The sequence below is a fragment of the Equus przewalskii genome, chromosome 1 (genome assembly GCF_037783145.1).
Source record: "Equus przewalskii isolate Varuska chromosome 1, EquPr2, whole genome shotgun sequence".
In the NCBI taxonomy this organism is placed as follows: Eukaryota; Metazoa; Chordata; class Mammalia; order Perissodactyla; family Equidae; genus Equus; species Equus przewalskii.
The window spans coordinates 19,347,217-19,352,869 of record NC_091831.1 but is presented as its reverse complement, the minus strand read 5'-3'; positions in this window follow the sequence as shown (position 1 = coordinate 19,352,869).

The window sequence follows — 5,653 nt, the reverse complement described above, 5'->3', positions numbered from 1 at the left end:
ACTTGAATCCTGAGACCAAAAAGTTTGAGAATTGATGACTTAGATCTCTGTGGTGGACAATAAGATTGTTAATGAAATGAAAAACCACTTGAATACTTAGGTATTGTCATTCCAAGGCTTCTGTATGTTTTGTTCATTTTTCTCACTTTATTCACTTAACAGAAATGTATTAGCTGCCAGATACTGTGCTAATAATATAATTATTAGCTAGTACTTCTGCTAATAAGACCTACAGAACTATTTGCATTCCTTCTCATTTTACAAAATGAATTTAGTTAATAAGAACTTGAATTGATGCTGACCCCAGAGCCACACAGCTTAGGGTCATAGTCAGGCTTCTACTTCTTAGCTGTGTGATGTAAGCAAGATTCTTAACTTCTCTGTGCCTCAATAGCCTCACTTGTACATTGGAGATAACCATACATACCCACCTCAAAAGGCTGTTGCAAAGAATAAATTTGCCAACACGTGAAAAGTGTTTAGGGTTAACGTAATAAATGTTGTATAACTATCAGCTGGAATTGTAATATTACAAAATAGCTTACTCTCATTGTCATTGGACTTCGAAAAATCCTTTTCAACAACATGTCTACTTTGTAGATGAGGAAACAAGTCATTAAAGGGCCTGTTTGAATGTCCCGGACATAACACTCTGAGGGCCTTGCACTTACGATCCTCCGCTAAAGGAAAGTGACAAATAAAAATGGCAAGTAATAGGATATATTGGAGTATATGAGGAAGCCATTTGGTGTAAACCTAATTCGGCCTGACTTTGTTTTTCGAAAAGGGCCTGACTGTGGCTGTTGAGCATGCATTGTATATCTGCTTTAAAACATTTCCTATGGCAAGAACAAAGGCCTTTGAGATAAAGGTGCAACTTCCCCCCACATTGGCATTTCCTTAGGGATAAGCATCTTTCCTTAGGCTAGGAACTGATTGCTGTGCTCACCTTTGACCACCCAGCTCACCTGTGACCACCCAGCTTGAGACAGCAGACCTGCCACCCTGCTGTGTTCACTGAGACAGCAGAACTACCTGCTGTGTCCATCAATCGCTGTGCTGACAGAGCAGTCTCATGACTGTTTTAAAAGAGATATTTCAATCATATGTGAAACATCCTATTTGGAGGTATATAACCACTCTGTGCACCCCACTTCTTCAGTTTCCTTTCTTCCTTCGGGAAGAAGGGCCCCGGGCCATGGTCCTCAGATTTCAGCTCAGAATAAACTCTCCCAAATTTTATGGATTATTTTCATTGACAAAAGGGAAGCCAAAATTCTCTTACACCTGATCACTGTACTTTACCAACTTGAACTTGACTCTCTAATCTCAGTTGATTGAACCAGGGATTGGTCCTTCTATAGGCTAGTCAGCAAGAATTGGGATAGATGGCCTGGGAAAACAGCTCCACCAATAAGGTACTTGCTGACCCATCAGATCCTCTCTTGGGATTGATTGGTAATCTACAGAGGGACTCAGCAAGCAAAAGAGTGGGCAGATTGTCTGTCCTAGGCATGAGTAGGGGAAGCAGCACCATTGTGCCAAAGTTTATTGCTCTGGCCAGATAATCACCAAAATCCCTGCCAGCTTGGTAGCTACCTACATAACCAGCCCCGGATCCCAAGTTCCTCTTTTCCCCCCACCCCTGCCAAGACTAGAGCCTACTGGCCTGCACTCTGAGGCCTGAGGCTTGCCTCCCCTGGGTCAGAAGGTCTGGCCAATCTGAAATGTGTGAAGTCTTTACACTGAACCCTCTTCCCATTATCTCTGCAGGGCCTGCTCTTTAGATGTCTGCAGGGGGGGACAGAAAAGGGAGAATGAGTCCCTTTCTGTTTGTTTGTTTGATGTTTTTTCCCACACAGTCGGCTGCCATCAAAGAAACCATCATACTGTCTGCAGCTCTTCTGCTGAGCCAGGGCCCGGGAGATGGCCACTGGTAGGCACTTCCAATGTCGCTGGCATTGGCAGGCGCAAACTTGCAATGCCGCCAGAGGAAGCGGCAGAGGGAGTGTTAGGTGATGAAGAAGGGGCAGAGAATCTCAGCACTGCAAAAAGTATTTCCTGGATAGTAGTGCGAAAAAGTAGAGACAGCTGGGGACCTCAGTTTACTTATAATCCATATCAACTGTTTCAATCTTCAGTATGAACTGCTGAGCTTTTTCAGTCTTATGTAAGTTACTCTTAATCACTGAATCATCCCACTTTTCAACTAAAGTGCTGTCTTATATCCCTTCCTTACAGAAAATCTGCTGCCGCCATTGTGCATACACTAGTTCTTCTGGATAAATCACTGGATTAATTAAACAGAACCCCCATACAAGCTCAGGAGCCTTCTATGACCCTTTCTTTGCCCACAACCGGTGTAGAGGCTGGCGTTCACTGAGTATGTGCAGAGGAGTGGATTCAAGAGCTGTGTGGCATGTCCAAAGGCAGTTTCTTCTTTCTCTCTGCCAAAAACAGAGCCCTGTGTGGCTAAACCCAGAGACTGTCAGGGAGTAAGACACCTAACCTTTCCTAGAACGAGATCAGGAAAGACGTCATTCTTTAACAACCCAGAAGCGCTGCTTTCCAGTACAGCCTTCTCTACAGCTCGCCCACAGAAGGTTAGCACATTCTGGGACCCAGTGTAGACTCTCAGATTGTTTCCAGATAATTCTCTAATCTGGGGCCTTGAATTCAGGCCAAGGCCTTTGCTCTTTGTTCACTAGGGAGCCAGTTAACAAATATTTACTGAGCATTTATTAAAAATTTTCAAGCTGTGAATTGATAAGCTTGGAGCTGTCTTTTAAGAAGATTGATCTGTCAATAATTCACCTCGTTGACTGACACCAAGGAAGCCAGCTTGAAGCTATTATAGCCATTAAGGTAGGATGTTGGGAGGCCTAAATAAGAATGGTGACAGGGGAAATAGAAAACAATGGAATAGTGTAAGAAACCAGGTTAACAAAGAAATATAGTGTGGTGGCTTGAGAACCAAACAATCATGGGTCAGATTCAAGCACCAGCGCTTACCCCAGCAGGTGACTTAAGCTTCCCAAGTGTCAGTTTTCTTATCTGTAAAGTGAGAATAATCTCTGATGATAGATAGATAGATAGATACACATACACAGTCTTTCCAAAGGTAGCTATATGTATTTGACTGCTATCTGTTCACCAAAACCCATCTTCTCTTCTCTCTATGCAGAGAGCTGAAGTTAAATATTGCCACTTAACTGAGTTCTAGCCAGTGAACTCTGAGCATAAAAGATGTGTGCCACTTCCAGACCTGGCCTTTTCAAATTCCTCGTTGGAGATTCTCCATACTCTTTCTCCATCTGCTGGCTCAATACAGAGATCTCTGAGGACTCAGAGGAGAAGGGAGCCCTGAGATGCAAGAAACTCAATTCCCTGCATAACCACGGGAAGACCACCTATCAAGTGGGAACAGCTGTTTGAAACTTCACATGAGTGAGAAATGAATTTCTCAGTATTAGGCCACTAAGATTTGGGGATTTATATTTATCTTTCTATTCTTGCACAGAGCCTAACATCAGAATCTCTCAACAAATGATCATTATGACAGGTTTTGGTATTATGAGAAATGCAAAGACTTATAAGCTCTCAGTTTAAGAAGACAAGACATACACATAGCAGCACATACTAGATGCCGTATACATGATGTAGACAACAGAAGTTAAAAAAGCTTAAAGTCCCCAGAGGTAGGAGGATCTCAGACAGCTTCACATAGCAGGTAGCTTTGAGCCTGTCTTTGAAGAATGAGTATGAATTGTCTAGATAACAGAGGCTCTATTCATTTACTAACATCTGAAAACAAAAATCCTCCATTATCCAGTATCCACCCCTGTGGTCTGTAGAACACTTCAGCTCTTACCCAATATTTCTCCATTGCTCATCTCTTCTGTCAATGATGCCCAATGTGGTCTGGCCCTGATTTCCCTGCAATGGCCTTTAGCCATCTGCAACCTTCTGAAATCACCTAACATCCACTTTCTATCCCCAGAAGTCTTTGCTCAAGAAAGCAAGGACCTCCGCCAGCTTCAGAATTTTTGATATCCTTCTCCTTGGGTCCATCACAGCCCTAGGTTTGTAGATTTAAGAAAACGGCTGGTAAATGAGACTATAATTATGCGTGTATATCGCTCCAGCATTTTCCCTTACTCCTTGCAGCTATTGATCACTTAATCCATTTTAATTACCATTTCCCTCTGGCTGTACAAGCAAAGAGCTTCTTTTCAGAAATCAAAAGACTGATCAATCCAACAAGGGTGTTGGTCTTTAATCATCACCATGTAAAGAAAGCTTGCAACATGAACTCACTGCTCTAATTTCCTTCTACCAAATAATGAATTATAGATGATATGGTGGAAATTCTGCCACGATTTATAGCTCACTTTAATTAAAACTATTGCCCTTCAGTCTTTAAAAGCTGTGAGTGTTCCTGTTTTACAGGGGAAACTACCTTTGTAACTTTCCAGGTTTTCAACTTTCTCAAAATGTTTAACACAGGTACTGTAATTCTGTAGGTTCAGAAATGCATAATGTATTCACTGAGTTGGGAAGTAGACTTGAAAGTGTCACAAGTCATTCTGTCAGTTTATTAAACAAATAAGATGCACATATGCAGGGTCAGAGAAAGCAGAAAAGTGGGACTACTCAGAACCTGGTACAAGAGATCATTTAAAATCATTTAACTACAATGTCAAGCATGCATTTTGTAGGAAGAGTGCTAACAGAGCTGCAGGATTTTGAGGACACTCCCTCCCGCTCTCCCAGGATGCAGTTTGGTTCTTAGAGCAAAGGGGAAACATTGGCAGGTGCATGCGCTCTAGTTACACAGAAACCGCTTTGATGCGATATGGAAATGGCCTTCCCTTCAGAAACACTTAAACTCTAGTGCCTACAAGAGCCGCCGTGATCGGAAGTAGTATTGAGAACTAGTAGTGACTGCAAAGAGCTGACCGAAGGAAAATCAGAGCAGCACATTTTTAGCGCTTCAGAAAGAAGCTGGGTCTCTATATGCTAACTTGCCAAAATCTGGTCGACTTCACAGAGAAGTACTACAGAATAGTACCCTTCAGCAAAGGAGTCTGTTCGAGGGCAGTTGCATCACAATTTGAAAAGCTCTCTTGCTTCTTTGCGTCAGTGGTCCATTCAGTAAATTTTCTAAATGAGTCATGTGCTGGTACCGTGCTGGCAGCTAGGGATTTAATGCTAAGCAAATATTCAGATAAATAATCCTTGCCTTAATGGAGCTTTCAGTCTAGTAAAGGAGGCTTCATGCAAAAAAGTGAAGTCAGACTATTGTACATGCTATGTACGAGAAGCACATCATGCTAAAGGGCATAATTCTGTCCTAGAAGCAGTGAAGTTGCTTATATCGTGGATAACAAATTGGTTTCAGCTCATATGCTAATTCCAATTGACTAATAATATCTGAAGTGCAGTGTTGAGAATGCTTCTGAGGTTTTATTTGAGGTCAAGGGGGAAGAGTTTCTTGATTAATGATGTCTGGCATGGATGCAGAAGGGGGACGTGGCAGTATGTGTACCATGTATCTGATGTGCCTGGTATCTATCTAGAGCATGTAGGCTTTTGAAAACAAAGTGAAGTGTGATTACAATTGCAGAATCATCTGGTAATAGTGTACAAGATA